Genomic DNA, 17,039 nt, shown 5'->3' on the forward strand with positions numbered 1-17,039 from the left:
TGAAGTTGCTTATCAGTTTCAAGAGATTTGGGGCTGAGACGATGGGGTCTTGTAAATATACAATCATGTCATCTGCAAATAGAGACAATTTGACTTCTTCCTTTCCTATTTGAATACCCTTTATTTCTTTTTCTTGCCTGATTGCTCTGGCTAGAACTTCCAATATTATATTGAATAGGAGTTGTGAGAGAAGGCATCCTTGTGTAGTGCCTGATTTCAAAGGGAATGCTTCCAGTTTTTGCCCATTCAGTATGATATTGGCTGTTGGTTTGCTGTAAATAGCTCTTATTATTTTGAGATACATTCCATCAATACCTAGTTAATTGATGGTTTTTAGCATAAAGGGCTGTTGAATTGTCAAAGGCCTTCTCTGCATCAATTGAGATAATCATGTGGTTTTTGTCTTTGTTTCTGTTTATGTGGTGAATTACATTTATAGACTTGCATGTGTTGAACCAGCCTTGCATCCCCGGGATGAAGCCTACTTAATCGTGATGGATAAGCTTTTTGATGTGCTGCTGCAATTGGTTTGCCAGTATTTTATTGAAGATTTTTGCATCTATGTTCATCATGGATGTTGTTCTGAAGTTTTCTTTTCTTGCTGAGTCTCTGCCAGGTTTTGGTATCAGGATGATGTTGGTCTCATAAAATTATTTGGGAAGGATTCCCTCTTTTTGGATTGTTTGGAATAGTTTCAGAAGGAATGGTACCAGCTCCTCTTTGTATCTCTGGTAGAATTCGGCTGTGAACCCATCTGGACCTGGGCTTTTTTGGGTGGTAGGCTTTTAATTGCTGCCTCAACTTCAGACCTTGTTATTGGTCCATTCCGGTTTTCGACTTCTTCCTGGTTTAGGCTTGGGAGGATGCAAGTGTCCAGGAATTTATCCATTTCTACCAGGTTTACTAGTTTGTGTTCATAGAGTTGTTTGTAATAATCTCTGATGATGGTTTGTATTTCTGTGGAATCTGTGGTGATATCCCCTTTATCGTTTTTTATTGCTTCTATTTGATTATTCTCTGTTTTCTTTTTTATTAATCTGGCTAGTGGACTATTTTGTTGATCTTTTCGAAAAACCAGCTCCTGGATTTATTGATTTTTTTGAAGGGTTTTTTGTATCTCTATCTCCTTCAGTTCTGGTCTGATCTTAGTTATTTGTCTTCTGCTAGCTTTTGCGTTTTTTTTGATCTTGCTCTTCTAGCTCTTTCAATTTTTACAATAGGTTATCGATTTTAGATCCTTCCTTGCTTCTCATTTGGGCATTTATTGCTGTATGTTTTCCTCTAGACACTGCTTTAAATGTGTCCCAGAGATTCTTGTATGTTTGTCTTCATTCTTGTTCGTTTCAAAGAACATCTTTATTTCTGCCTTCATTTCATTGTTTATCCAGTCAACATTCAAGAACCAGTTGTTCAGTTTCCATGAAGCTGTATGGTTCTGAGTTACTTTCTGAATTCTGAGTTCTAACTCGATTGCACTGTGGTCTGACAGACTATTTGTTATGATTTTCATTCTTTTGCATTTGCTGAGGAGTGATTTACTTCTAATTATGTGGTCAATTTTAGAGTAGGTGTGATGTGGTGCTGAGAAGAATGTATATTCTGTGGATTTGGGGTAGAGAGTTCTGTAAATGTCTATTAGGTTTGCTTGGTCCAGGTCTGAGTTCAAGTCCTGGATATCCTTGTTAATTTTCTGTCTTGTTGATCTGTCTAATATTGACAATGGGGTGATAAAGTCTCCCACTATTATTGTGTGGGAGTCTAAGTCTCTTTGTAAGTAATTAAGAACTTGCTTTATGTATCTGAGTGCTCCTGTATTGAATGTGTATATATTTAGGATTGTTAGCTCTTCTTGTTGCAATGATCCTTTTACCCTTATGTAATATCCTTCTTTGTGTCTTTTAATCTTTGTTGGTTTGAAGTCTGTTTTATCAGAGACAAGAATTGCAACTCCTGCTTTTTTTTGCTCTCCATTTGCTTGGTAAATCTTCCTCCATTCCTTTATTTTGAGCCTATGTGTATCCTTGCATGTGAGATGTGTTTCCTGGATACAGCACACGGATGGGTTTTGGCTTTTTATCCAATTTGACAGCCTGTGTCTTTTGATTGGGGTATTTAGCCCATTTACATTTAGGGTTAAGATTGTTATGTGTGAATTTGATCCTGCCATTTTGAGGCTAGCTGGCTGTTTTGCCCATTAGTTGATGCAGTTTCTTCATTCTGTCGATGCTCTTTACCATTTGGTATGTTTTTGAAGTGGCTGGTACTGGTTGTTTCTTTCTATGTTTAGTGCTTCTTTCAGGTCTTGTAAAGCCAGCCTGGTGGTGATGAAATCTCTGAGTATTTGCTTGTTCGTAAAGGATTTTATTTTTCCTTCACTTATGAAGCTTAGTTTGGCTGGATATGAAATTCTGGGTTGAAAGTTCTTTTCTTTAAGGATGTTGAATATTGGCCCCCACTCTCTTCTGGCTTGTAGGGTTTCTGCTGAAAGAACTGCTGTGAGTCTGATGGGCTTCCCTTTGTGGGTAACCCGACCTTTCTCTCTGGCTGCCCTTAGTATTTTCTCCTTCATTTAAACCCTGGTGAATCTGATGATTATGTGCCTTGGGGTTGCTCTTCTTGAGGAATATCTTTGTGGTGTTCTCTGTACTTCCTAGACTTGAATATTGGCCTGGCTTGCTAGGTTTGGGAAGTTTTCCTGGATAATATCCTGAAGAGTATTTTCCAGCTTGGATTCATTCTCTCTGTCACATTCAGGTACACATATCCAACATAGATTAAGTCTTTTCACATAGTCCAATATTTCTTGAAGACTTTGTTCATTCCTTGTTACCCTTTTTTCTCTAATCTTGCCTTCTTGTTTAATTTCATTGAGTTGATCTTCAACCTCTGATATCGTTTCTTCTGCTTGGTCAATTCAGCTCGTGAAACTTGTGCATGCTTTGCAAAGTTCTTGTGTTGTGTTTTTCAGCTCCATCAATTCACTTATATTCCTCTCTAAGTTGTTTATTCTCTTTAGCATTTCATCAAATCTTTTTTCAAGGTTCTTAGTTTCTTTGCATTGGGTTAGAACATGTTCTTTTAGCTCACAGGAGTTTCTTATTACCCCTTCTGAAGCCTGATTCTGTCAATTCATCACATTCATTCTCCATCCAGCCTTGTTCCCTTGCTGGTGAGGAGTTGTGATCCCTTATAGGAGGGGAGGCGTTCTGGTTTCAGGTGTTTTCATCCTTTTTGCACTGGTTTCTTCCCATCTTTGTGGATTTATCCACCTGTCGTCTTTGTAGTTGTTGACTTTCAGATTGGGTCTCTGAGTGGATGTCCAGTTTGTTGATGATGAAGTTATTTCTTTCTGTTTTTTAGTTTTCCTTCTAACATTCAGTCCCCTCTGCTGTAGGACTGCTGAGGTCCACTCCAGGCCCTGCTTGCCCGGGGATCACCTTCAGCTGCTGCAGAACAGTAAGGGTTGCTGCCAGTTTCTTCTTCTGCTATCTTTGTCCCAGAAGGATACCTGCCAGATGTCAGTCTGATCTCTCCTTCTATGAGGTGACTCTTTGGATATACAGGGGTCAAGGAGCGGCTTGAGGAGACAGTCTGTCCTTTATAGGAGCTCATGTGCTGAGCTGTGAGCTCCATTGTTCATTCAGAGCTGCTGGGCAGGTATGTTTAAGTCTGCTGCAGCAGAACTCATAAACTCCCTTTTTTTTCCCCCCAGGTGCTCTGTCCCGAGGATTTAGGGCTTTATTTATGAATTTCTGTTGTGCTGCTGCCTTTTTCAGGGCTGTCCTGCCCAGCCAGGAGGCAGCGTAGTCACTGTCTCCCTGCAGAGGCTTTGCTGAGCAGCTGTGGGCTCCACCCAGCTGCCATGTGAAATTCCCTGCAGTCCTGTTTATATGGGTATAGCTTGAACTGTCTCAGCAATGGTGGCCCACCTCTATAATGGTGGACTCTCTCTGTAATGGCGGGCTGCCTTGGCAATGGCAGGCTGCCTCAGCAATGGTGGACTACCTCTGTAGTGGTGGACTGCCTCGGTAATGGCAGATGCTCCTCCCCCACAGAGTTGGACCGTCCCAGGTTCAGCTATGCTTGCTGTGAAACTCTCAGTCCAGAGCACTTCAGATTGCTGTTTTTTTTGTGGGGATAGGACCAGCCGAGCCTGATCACCTGGCTCCCTGCCTCAGAGCTCTTTTTTTAGTTGAACAGGCGACTCTGTGTCCCAGGTGTTCCAGTTGCCTATTGAAAAGGCATGAAGATCTGTGTGATTTCCCGTGCAGCAACCCACTGCACCGGCTGCAACAGCTGTGCTGAGATTGGTGGCGCTTTTTTGCCTGGGAATCTCCTGGCCTGGCTCCCTGTTTCAGACCCTTTTTTTTTTATCAGTTGAATGGGTGACTCTGTATCCCAGGAGCTCCAATCACCAGCTGAAGCGGCATCCAGACCCATGTATTTTGTGCGGAGAACCGTGGCGCTGGCCAAAATAGCCTTGGTGGACAAAGCAGCTGCACAGGCCCAACAGCCGGGCTGGCCAAAACAGCCGCACTGGCCACCCACGGGGCTGCTCCGCCTGGGAATCTCCTGGTCTGTGGGCAATAAAAATCTGTCTGGAAATGCAGCGTCCACTCACCCTCCAGTATTTTGCTGGGAGCTGCAATCCTGAGCTGCTCCTAATCGGCCATTGGATCTCCCCTCACAACAAATTCTTAAAGGAGACTTTTGTATCCACTCAGATTCCAGGCTAAACAGAAAAATTTATTTGCTCTCTGCCTCTTTTTTATGGGATTAAAAAAAATTGTAGCTCTTCATGGGTCCTAACTTTATTTAGGATGACTAGTGACCTCACGCCCATTACAAAGGCCCAAGCCTCCCCATCCTACTTCCTGTGTTTTCAGTCCTGCAGTGAAAGCTCTGGACATCCAGAACCATAAAGATCCCTAAAGAGTCAGTTCTGTCTTCTTCCATGGATTCCCCCACCATTGCTAGGACTCAGACATCTTTTACTTTCTTACAAACTCATCCATTCATTTTAAAAGTTGTGTTCTTGTTCCTATATTAGCTAGTACTCTTGGTGTTTGTGGGAGTCTTTCAGGATGCCTTCTCTGACAAACTGACTAAAATGAAACCCACTGAACCTGGCATAGGGAAGCAAAAGTGGGGAAGGCATTCTCCCCTGCTTTAATACAAACAGCCATGCAGCTCACAGACAGCACAGACCCCAGGCAGCAGATCAGCAACGGCTCCAAAGGGAAACAATTGGCAGAATTCAAAAGAAACGGACCTGCTTGGCTCGGCGCGGCGGCTCACACCTGTAAACCCAGCACTTTGGGAGGCTGAGGCAGGGTGAATCACATGAAGTCGGGAGTTTGAGACCAGTCTGACCAACATAGAGAAACCCCATCTCTACTAAAAATACCAAAAAAAGTAGCCAGGTGCAGTGGCACATGCCTGTAATCCTAGCTACTTGGGATGCTGAGACAGAAGAATTGCTTGAACCCAGAAGGCAGTGATTGCTGAGATCGCGCCATTGCACTCCAGCCTGGGCAACAAGAGCAAAACTTCATCTCAAAAAAAAAAAAAAAGAAAAGAAATGGGCCTGTTTGCAACATGTATCAGACATCTCCGGACTCCCCAGAAATATTTAATAGAGGATTTTACAAATGACCGAGGGTTGCCTGTCATCTGCTGGGAACAAGACTAGTGAAATTACCAAATTTGCCATTTCAGTGATTACCATTCATGTCCATAGACAGCAAGGCTAGGGAGTCTCAAATAACACCAATAATACTAAAATTCAAACTAGAAAATCAAAACAGTGTAATTCTTTTTGGACAGGGTCAATGGCTTTTTAATCTCTGTAAACTCAGCCTGAGAGCAGGCCCTGAGAAAATTATTTATTGACTATGTGAATTACACATGGTTATGTTGATGGTATTATAGATTAAACTTTTTTGCTTAAAAGAGACATAGTAACTTTTAAAAATCACTTTTTTTCAGCAAAATAATATAGGCTCAAGAAAAATTTCTATCAATAAATGGACATTCATGAGCCATAATTTTTTTTCTACCATTGTAGTGGATTTTGGTTAGGTTCTTCAGTTTAGCTTTGAGTTTCCTCTAATTAAAAACTACAATGGAAATATGAACCAAAAGAGCAAACAGTCAATGAAGCTGACAAGTAATTAATATGTGTTTTGATAGGGCAAAGTACCAACTCAAAATGTAGAAGTTATTAAAGCATCAGGATCAGACAACTTCAGCTATGTGGAAAAACTAAATTAAACACCAAGGATTAAAAACCATTTGAGGAAGAATTATTAAATGTCTCTCAATATTAATGGTTTTAGCTCTTCCATGGAATTGCATGCAAATTGTGTCCTATTGAAGTCTTTATCATTTTAGGTTTCCCTTTAGATTAAAAAAAAAAAAAGTATACCTAATGTTAAACTTCTAAAGTTTTTAAGTTTAAATTGTTATATTCTGATACATACATGAGATAAATGATTTTAAAAAGAAACTTTGCAACCTAATTAAGTCCTGAAGGGATTAACTAAAAGAAAGATTGAAGGCATTTAAAAGAAAGATTGTAAGCAAAATCTTTACCAAACTTAAGTCACCAAGTACGAAAATAGCATGCTTTCCCTGTGTATCTGATCCAAGTGAAAAAAATAAATAAATAAAAATAAAATAAAATAGCTCGCTAAAGTCAAATGTATCCCTATGCTAAAAATTGCTCTAGAATTTACAGTGAACCTAACCAATAAAACAATAGTTTTGCAGTCAGTGCACATTTATAGAATGTCATTTCTTCTACTTCCCATGGATTTTGACTTGTGCAATCTTCCAGCTCCTTCTCCTACCTCTGGGATAGACTCTAATGTTAGAAAGACCTTGGTTTGAATAATAGTTCTGCTACTGACTAGTTCCATAGCATTGCAGGGATTATTTCATCTATTTGTATCTCGGTTTCCTAATGGGAAACCATTAGGAATGGTTTGAGGGACATAAACTAAAGCATGGTTCTTAACCAAAATCCAGCCAGGCTCCTCTGAGCCCTCTTATCTGCCAGGCCTCAACCTTGGCCTGTAAAAACCACAAACTCTCAGTGTAAACCATTTCGTCCACTCTCTTCCCCTCCCCATTTAAATACTTAAGCAAATACTAACAGATACCAACAGCTCAGAGTCACAAGCACCCTAAGCGACCGTAGCTCTCCTTAAAGGGCCTGACTGAGAAAGCACAGGCTGCTAAAAGAATTTACTGTTTGTCCCAGCCAACACCTGACCATAAGCCCCAACCACCCTTTCTTAGAGCATTTACTAAAATTTACTAAATGCACAATTTACTATTGTGAATCCTTCCTCTGTCCCTTTGAGATGTACAGCTTTCTCCAACAACTCAGGAGTGAAAGTTGTTCCTTTGAAATGTAATCTTCAGGAAGGACAGGACCTCTGTCTCTAGTCTCTGGGAAAATAAAACCCTAACTTTGATTAATCGTCAGCTAACAGATACAGCTGACTTAATGGGCATTTGCACTGACCACCCTTTCTAATTTTTCACTTCTCTGACTCTGCTCAAGCTCCAGCAGTCCCCCCAGCATCTCCCAAGTTGAGTTTAGTTCATGTTGGACACCCTTCCCTCTTGCAATAGTATATTACTGATTAAAATCTGTCCTTATCACTTTAACTAACATTCACCTCTTTAACAGTTCAAGAAGTAGGAAATAAAATGACATCTAAGAATAAAGCCATGAAATAAAAATGACCATGTTGGTGAGCCTTAAAACAATAATATTCTAAAATAAGCTTTCTACATATATGGTCCAAGAAGACCCACCTGCATTTCTAGAAGGCCCTCTAGAATCACCCACCTAGAGAATTTGTTTAAATGCCCATTCCTGGGCTCCACCTCAGCTTAGGGAGACCAAAATTCCTGAATGCTAGACCTTGGAATATGCATTAGAGAAAGAATTCCCTGGAGTAATTTTTTTTTTTTTTTTTTTTTTGAGAGGGAGCCTCACTCTGTCACCCAGGCTGGAGTGTAGTGACATGATCCTGGCTCACTGCAACCTCCATCTCCCAGGTGGAAGTGATCCTCTTGCCTCAGCCTCCCGTAGCCCTGGGATTACTGGTGTGAGCCACTGCACCCGGCTTCCCCTGGAGTAATTCTAAGCTACTTGCATTTGAGGATCACTGATGTAAACAATTAAATATAAATGTGCTTCTGAAAATGTCTTCCAAACAAGTAGTTAAGGCCTAGCTCATATTCTGTCTACCATGTATTAAGCAAAATGGGAAACCGAGGGCCAACCTGATTAAGCCTGCCTAACTTAACCTGCCTTACTTGCTTTTAATTGCTTCCATCTAGTTAATTTTAAAATTCCCACTAGCAAGTTGTAGCGGTCAAACAATACATAACTAAACTTCCAGTAGCCTCCTTGCAGATAACAGCTCTGACGATGGATCACCATAGTAATGGGTGCTTGCTGTTTTGCAGGAGGTAGCAGGCAGCTCTTGTCCAGTTCAAGCCAGTTGAAACCACCAACTCTTCAAATGTACCTGTGTGGGTGCATGAAGAGTGACCTTCTGATGTCAAAGGACCAAAACCTGCACCCTACTTTTATGCTAATTCAACCATTTTCTGAACGTGCATCCTATGAAGAGCCATGTAGCTCGATAACGCTTGTGCAGAAACCCTGATTACCTCACTTTCCGACCTGCCAATCACCTTTACCCACACTTCACACCATCCCACTTTCCATCCCCGTAAGTACCCCTAAGCCCTGTTTTCAGGTGGATTTGCAATTTGTTCTCTTTCTCCTTTGCTCAGCAGCCTTGTGAGCAATCTCACAAAATAAAATCTTTTCTCTTTTGCAAAACCCACAGTCACAATGATTGGTTTGCTGTCCATGAACAAAACGAACCTGGTTTGATGTCAGATGTCACATATAGAAATTGAGGGTGGAGTGGGGTGTGGAGGGAGCAGGCATAGAATTTCATCAGCTTGCAATCAGTAAAAAGAAAGGGAGCTTAGGCTGAGGACAAGTATTCCAATGTTTCTATATGGGGGGGGTGTATTAGTCAGGGTTCTCTAGAGGGACAGAATACTATAGATATATAAAGGAGTTTGTTAAGTATTAACTTACATGATCACGAGGTTCTACAATAGGCTGTCTGCAAGCTTGAGGAGCAAGGAGAGCCAGTCCGAGTCTCAAAACAGAAGAACTTGGAGTCCGATGTTTGAGGACAGGAAGCATCCAGCACAGGAGAAGGATGCAGTGTGGGAGGCTAGGCCAGTCTTGCCTTTTCACATTTTTCTGCCTGCTTTTTATTTGCTGGCAGCCGATTCGATGGTGCCCACCAGATTAACGGTGGATCTGCCTTTCCAGCCCACTGACTCAAATGTTAATCTCTTTTGGCAACACCCTCACAGACACACCCAGGATTAATACTTTGCATCCTTCAATCCAATCCAGTTGACACTCAGTATCAACAATCACAGGGAGATGGTCACTTTTGGTGGGTAAACATATAGAGCTTATGTCTCTTCCCCTTGAATCTGGACTGGGCCTGTGAGTAAAAGCTTTTACTTTTTATCCCAGGTTTTAAGATAGGCCTGGCAACTTCAGTTTCCTTGATTCCTGAGCTACTGTGAAGGAAGGCAGGCCAGGCCACTGTATGGGAGAGGGAGGCCAGATGGAGGGGCCTTAGAGCAGCAGGTAGCACGGGGTACTCCCCACAGGCCCCCAGCAGCAGCCCCCACCTCCTTAAAGCCCTCACAGAGGGCAGTCCAGGAAGCTACACTGAAAATATGCCATCCTCCTCCTGAAAATGTGCTCCCTTTGGATGTTAGTACCATTGTTCAGGGCTCACCGTTCGCATGCTTGAACACATAGCAAATGTGCTTTGCCCAGATCACTTGTTTGGAGGAAATTTTTCAGCAGCACATTTATAATTTATTACGTAAACCAGTGATCCTTAAACTTTACCGTAAATGCGAATCATGGAATAAAAATAAATTCCCAAGGCCCCTCTTCCCCAGTGGACTGAACAGACCTCCCTCAGCCAAGGAGACCCCAGAAAAACTTTAAAAACTGCTTCTTGGTCTGGTGTGGTGGCTCACACCTGTAATCCTAGCACTTTGGGAGGCCAAGGCTTGTGGGTCACCTGAGGCCAAGAGTTTGAGACCAGCCTGGCAAACATGGAGGAAAAACCCATCTCTACTAAATACACAAAAATCAGCTGGGCATGGTGGCGGGTGCCTGTAATCCCTGCTGCTCGGGAGGCTGAGCTGGGGTAATCACTTGGACCTTGGAGGCAGAGGTTGCAGTGAGCTGAGAACATGACACTGTACTCCAGCCTGGGTGACAGAATGAGACTCAGTCTCAAAAAACAAAAAACCAAAAAAACTGCTTCCTGGCCGAGACAAGATGGGAGGTTGGTCATGCCTCAGTACACCCCTTTCCTTACTAACCAGTAAGAGTTAGCCTTTTTTCCTGAGAGTTTTGCAGAAACCAGCCCTGGAAAGCAAAGAACAGAAAACTTCATTGACATCAACTTCATCCAGCTGCTTGGTGTCTCAGCCAGACTTTCCTCCCTTTTCAAGATTTTGACATGGCAGCTGACCAAGGCACTCCTTCCACTGAAGGAATGACTGTCCACCATGGAATGGGTCTGGCCAGGTTACAGAGACTGCGCACCAACCACTTCCATGCCCTATAGTTCCTTTTGACATATGGAGTCTAATTTTACTATATTTTAATGATATATATCTCCAAAGTAAACATGGGGTGTATGTAACTTATGTAACATATATGTTTGCTTATCACGCTTATGTATGACCCCTCTTTCATGAATATTCCTAACTCCTACAAGCTGTTAAATATGTATGTTCAGCCAACCCATTTAGCATAAAACTCTTGTCCACCCTTCCTTCCTCAAAGTCACAGCCCTTTTTTTTTTTTTTAGGCAGTCTTGCTCTGTCACCCAGACTGGAATGCAGTGGCACGATCACGGCTCACTGCAGCCTCCACCTCCTGAGCTGAAGCGACTCTCCTGAGTAGCTGTATGGGCACACACCACCATGCACAGCTAATTTTTGTATTATTTATTTTTTTTGGTAGAGACAAAGTCTCACCATGTTGCCCACGCTGAGCAAATTTGTGGGGTCATGCAACCCACCTGCCTTGGCCTCCCAAAGAGCTGGGACTACAGGCATAAGCCACCATACCCAGCCTAAAATACAGGCTTTGGTCTCAGCCAGAGGCTTCACTTTGAAGCCTGGAGGTTGCAACCAATGATAATAAATAAAGTTTTCCTTTCCAAATTTGTAGATCTTAAGACTTTAAGTGAACATAGTTAATTTAAGCCCATTCCAAGGGCCTGATTGCCCTTGCACACTGGCTGAAAGGCAAGTTGCTGTCTTTCTAGGGCTAGTATTGGACTAGGAGACACAAACTGAGACATCCCTGTGGACACCACTGTCACTGCAGTCTTCCAATTCTATTGTGCTTGTACCCACAGCTAAGAGAGAAAGTTTTTCTCTTTCTCCTGATCAAAACCATTCCCTTCACGCATCGTAATTGCTTCTTTCTTCTCTGAAGATGGGCTTAAACTTGGGCATCTTCATCCTTGTACAGGTTCCCTCTTTACTAGCGACATCCCCGCAGCCTGTGACCACACTCAGGTTTCTCTCATGATTAAAGCACTGGCCAGGCAGAGGCTGGACACAGTGGCTCATGCCTGTAATCCTAGCACTTTGGGAGGCCGAGGCAGGCGGACCACTTGAAGTCAGGAGTTCAAGACCAGCCTGGCCAACATGGTGAAAACCCGTCTCTACTAAAAATACAAAAATTAGTCTGAAATCACTTGAACCTGGGAAGCAGAGGTTGCAGTGAGCCGAGATTGTGCCACTGTACTCCAGCCTGGGCAACAGAGCAAGACTCCATCTCAAAAAACAAACAAACAAACAAAACAAAAAAAAACTGGCCAGGCATGATGCCTCACGCCTGTAATCCCAGCACTTTTGAAGGCCAAGTCAGGTGGATCGTTGATCCCAGGAGTTTAAGACCAGCCTGGGCAACATGGCAAAACCCCATCTCTGCAGGAGAATGCCAAAACATTAGCTGGGTGTGGTGGCACGCACCTGTGGTCCCAGCTACATGGGAGGCTGAGGTTGGAGGATCACTTGAAAGTAAAGACTGTAGTCATCTAAGATCTTGCCATTGTACTCCAGCCTGAGTGACAGAACAAGACTGTCTCAAAAATAAAAAATGAAGCCATCCCCTGACCCCACATCCATCCTGCATTTCCATTTAGTTTTTTTACCTTATCCAAACTTCTTACAACAGGAGTCTGTGCTCACTAGTAGTCACTTCTCATTTAGCTCTTAACCTACTATAACCAGGGTTCTAATTACTCCACGAATGTGTCCAGCATATAATGCTAATCATCCCATAAATTTCCAGAATGTCTATTCTCTTGGTTTCTGTGATAACAGACTCTTCGCATTGTCCTTATAGTACTGACTTCATTTGCATCCTCTAGGGCCTTCTCCCTGTTCTCTGCACCACACTGCCCCCTAGTGCTGGGTTCTGTAGACCTTGTTACTACAGCAGTGCTGCTCAGAGCAGTGGCTTTGGCATCACTAGGAGTTTGTCGGGGATGTGGTATCTCAGGCCCATCCCAGACCTCCTGAGTCAGTATTTTCATTTTAACAGAATCCCCAGGCGATATTCATGCACAGCAAAGGGTGAGAATCAGCCCCACGACTCAGTCTTCACAGAGCAGGGGCTCTTCTCTCTTCTGGATGAGCTCATTGTTTCCCAGGGTCACTACCTATTTGTTGAGGCTTCTCAAATCTCTGTCTAGACCCAAAGTACCTCCTCCAGGTTTCAGTCTCACACAGTAGACTGCTCGCTGGTCATCTGCATCAAACTGCAGTCTTATATTTACCCCAAACTCAACAAACCCATGCCTACCAACCAGCTGCTGCTCCTATAATCTATTTTCCTCAACTGATGCTAATATCATTCACCCAGTTATCCATACTAAAACCTGGGCATTGCACTAAGGACTTTCTTCCTCTCATTACTCTCCCTTCACTCCTCCCCACCCCCATTACATTCAATAAGTCATCAAATCCTAGCACGTTAATGATACTTGTCTTACCTGTCCTTTCCTGCCTGACACACGTTCTTTGTTCTCTTTCAAGTTTCAGTTACATCTTATGTATACTGCGGCAATAATAGCCTCTAATGGTGCCTACACAGATTTCTTCACACAATCACCAGCAAGAGTTTTATAAAATAGAAATATGATCATCTCGCTGTCTTGCTTAAAATCTGTCCCACCCACCATAGTGGTCCTCAAATTGTGGTCCCTGGACCAGGAGTGTTAGCATGGTACTCACAAATTGCCTGGGAACTTGTGAGAAATGCGCATGATGGGTGTAGCCCCAGAACTTCGGAATCAGAAAGTCTGAGGAGAAGGTTCCTACCTCCCGTTTGAACAAGCTCCAGGTGATTCTGATGCACACTGAAGGCTGAGGGCCACTGACCTCCCAGAGTAAACCAATCTTGATCAGGCAAACAAAGTTCCTCCAATCCAGCTCAGGTCCAAACTTCTTAGCTTTATTTCTGTCTACTTTTCGATTTTGAAATTGACATGTGAGGAATGGAGGAATATTTTTTATTTCTACGTATGGTAGCCAATCTTCAAAATGACCTCCCACCCCGTATCCCAGCCTCCTAGTGTCCACGCATTTATGCAGTGCCTTTCACATTGAACAGGGCTGGCCTGCATAACCAGCAGGATATCGTGGAAATGATGGCATGAGAATGAAGCACTAGGGGGCAGTGTGGTGCCAAGAATAGGGATGAGTGAGGCCACTCAAGTACCCTACGGAGAGGTCCAGGTGGTGAAAAACTGAGGTCTTCTATCAGCCAACACTAACTCGCCAGGAACATAAGGGAGCCTGCTCAGAAGTGGATCCTTCAGCCCTAGTTGACATGTTGACTGCAGCCTCATAAGAGATTCCAAGCCAGAACCATCCTGATAAGTCATTCCTGGATTTCTGATCCACAGAAACAATGTGAGATAATCAATATTTACGTTTTAAACCACTAAGTTCTAGTGTGGTTTGTGATGCAGCACTAGATGATTAATACATCAGGGTACATCATATATGGTATCCAATATATGGTACAGTTTCTCCCATACCCAAGATTCCAAGGTCCAGGAAGCAAGGGGCAGAGATGTGAGTAGCGCCCCTCACTATTACCTCTAGTGACCCATTAGCAAAATTTTTACTTCCAGTTTCTGTGACTTTACACTTTTCTGACCTAGACAGAGGTCTTAGCTCCAAAGTCAGGAATGTTTCCACCAGGAGACACAACAACGATCACATTGAACTGGAAGTTAAGATTGCCACCTGGTCACTTTGGGGTTTGCATGCCTCTGAGTCTACAGGAAAAGAAAAGAGTGGCTGGGGTGATTGATCCTGATCACCAAGGGAAAACTGAACTGCTTTTCTGCAAGAGACGTAAGGAAGAATATGTCTGGAATACAGGAAGTTCCTTAGGACATTCTTACTATTACCATGCCCCATGGTTAAAGTCAATGGAAAGCTACAACAACCCATTCCAGGAAAGACTACTAATGGTCCAGACCCTTCAGAATAAAAGTCTGAGTCACCAAATAGGGTTTCGCGCCCAGCTGTTGTGCTTGCTTATGGCAAATGGAATACGGAACAGATAGTGGAAGAAAGTATAGTAGTTATAAATTCCAGGTATAGGCTGGCAGATCATGAGATCAGGAGTTCCAGACCAGCCTGGACAACATGGTGAAACTTTATCTCTAGTAAAAATACAAAAATTAGTTGGGCATGGTGGCGGGCGCCTGTAATCCCAGCTACTCAGGAGGCTGAGGCAGGAGAATCACTTGAACCCGAGAGGCGAAAGCTGCTGTGAGCCAAGATTGTGCCACTGCACTCCAGCCTGGACGACGAGAGCAAGACTCCATCTCTAAATAAATAAGTAAATACCAGGTATGACCACATAACTAGTTACATAAACAAGGACTTTAATTGCCATATTTCTTCCTCATTTTGTTATGAATATATTCGTGTGTTTATAATGTATATATGCATGTGTATATGTGTGTGTATCTGTGTATATGTGTGTATATTTGTATATGTGTGTATATGTTTTGTTATACATATGTACATACATATATGGCAAATATCTTTATGTATTTATTTGGTGGAGACAGGGTCTTACTATGTTACCCAAGCTGGTTTTGGACTCCTAGGCTCAAGAAATCCACCTGGGTCGCCCTCCCAAAGTGCTGGGATTACAGACGTGAGCCACTGTGACTGGCTGCAAATATCTTTGTTTTCTTCCCTCTTATCCCCTCATGTAACATAAGATACTCTGATTTTATATTATAGTACCTAAGTATTGTTAATTTTATATCAGAATATTGATATAAAAATAGACTATCAAGGAGAATAAACATCATCCAAGTGCTTTACACCCTCTTTTGGGGAAGGAGCTAGTATATTTTCCACTGTATGTGAGTCAGTTGTAACATCTTAGGTAGAATTATGACCTTGTTATTGTGTTTATTTGGAGATTAAGTATAATTTAAGGAGATGCATATGGGTGGCAAGTTAACAATGCATGCATGTGTGATGTTTAATATTATGTATCAATGTATGTGGGCTACTGTGCCTGGATATTTGGTTAAACATATTCTGGGGGTGGGTGTGGTGGCTCACTCTGAGATCACCAGCACTCTGAGAGAACAAGGCAGGCAAATCACTTGAGATCAGGAGTTCGAGACCAGCCTGGCCAATATGGTGAAACCCCGTCTCTGCTAAAAATGCAAAAATTAACCAGGCATAGTGACGGGCACCTGTAATCCCAGTTACTTGGGAGACTGAGGTGAGAGAATCACCTGAATCCTGGAGGCGGAGGTTGCAGTGAGCTGAGATTGTGCCACTGCACTCCCACCTGGGCGACGGAGCAAAACTCCATCTCAAGAACAACAACAAAAAAACCCAACATATTCTGGATATTTCTGTGAGCATGTTTTTGGATGAGATTTACATTTACGTTGGTGGCTCACACCTGTACTCCCAGCACTTTGGGAGGCCAAGGTGAGGTGGGAGGATGGCTTGAGCCTAGACAATTGAGACCAGGCTGGGCAATATGGTCAGATCTCCATCTCTACAAAAAATATAAAAATTAGCTGGATGTAGTAGCATGTGCCTGTAGTCCCAGCTACTTGGGAGGCTGAAGCGGAATCACTTGAGTTCAGGAGGTCGAGGCTGCAGTGTGCCATGATAAGGCCACTGCATTCCAGCCTGGGTGACAGAGTAAGACCCTGTCTCAGAAAATATATAAATAAACAAATGAATAAATAGGTGGCCTTTGAGTAAAGTGGATTGCCCTCCAATGTGGGTAGGCCTCATTCAGTTTAAGGCCTTAATGGAACAAAAGGCTGACCTCCCCCAACAAGAGGGAATTCTTTAGCATATGGTCTTTGGGACTCAACGGCAACATCAACTCTTCCTGGATCTCACGCCTGCCAGCCCACCCCACAGATTTTGCACTTGCTAGCCCTTTGTAATCATGTGAGGTAATTTCTTAAAAATGAATCTCTTTCTATATATATGCACATCCTATTGCTTCTGTTTCTCTGGAGAGCTCTAACACATCGCTACACCAATTTATACTTTGTTTCATGTTATTCTTAAAATGTGATGTTGAGTCCGAGCACTATGGCTCACACCTGTAATCCCAGCACTTTCAGAGGCCAAGGCGGAAGGATCACTTAACTCAGGAGTTTGAGACCAGCCTGGGCAACATAGTGAGACCTTGTCTCTAAAAAAAATAAAAAAATTAGCCAGGTATGGTGGTACAGATCTGTAGTCTCAGCTACTTGGGATGCTGAGCGGGGAGGATGGCTTGAGCCTGGGAGATTGTAGCTGCAGCGAACCATGATTTTGCCACTGCACTCTAGCCTAGGAGACAGAGCAAGACCCTG

This window comes from Cebus imitator, unplaced genomic scaffold (assembly GCF_001604975.1).
Source record: "Cebus imitator isolate Cc_AM_T3 unplaced genomic scaffold, Cebus_imitator-1.0 Scaffold1, whole genome shotgun sequence".
NCBI classification, from domain to species: Eukaryota; Metazoa; Chordata; class Mammalia; order Primates; family Cebidae; genus Cebus; species Cebus imitator.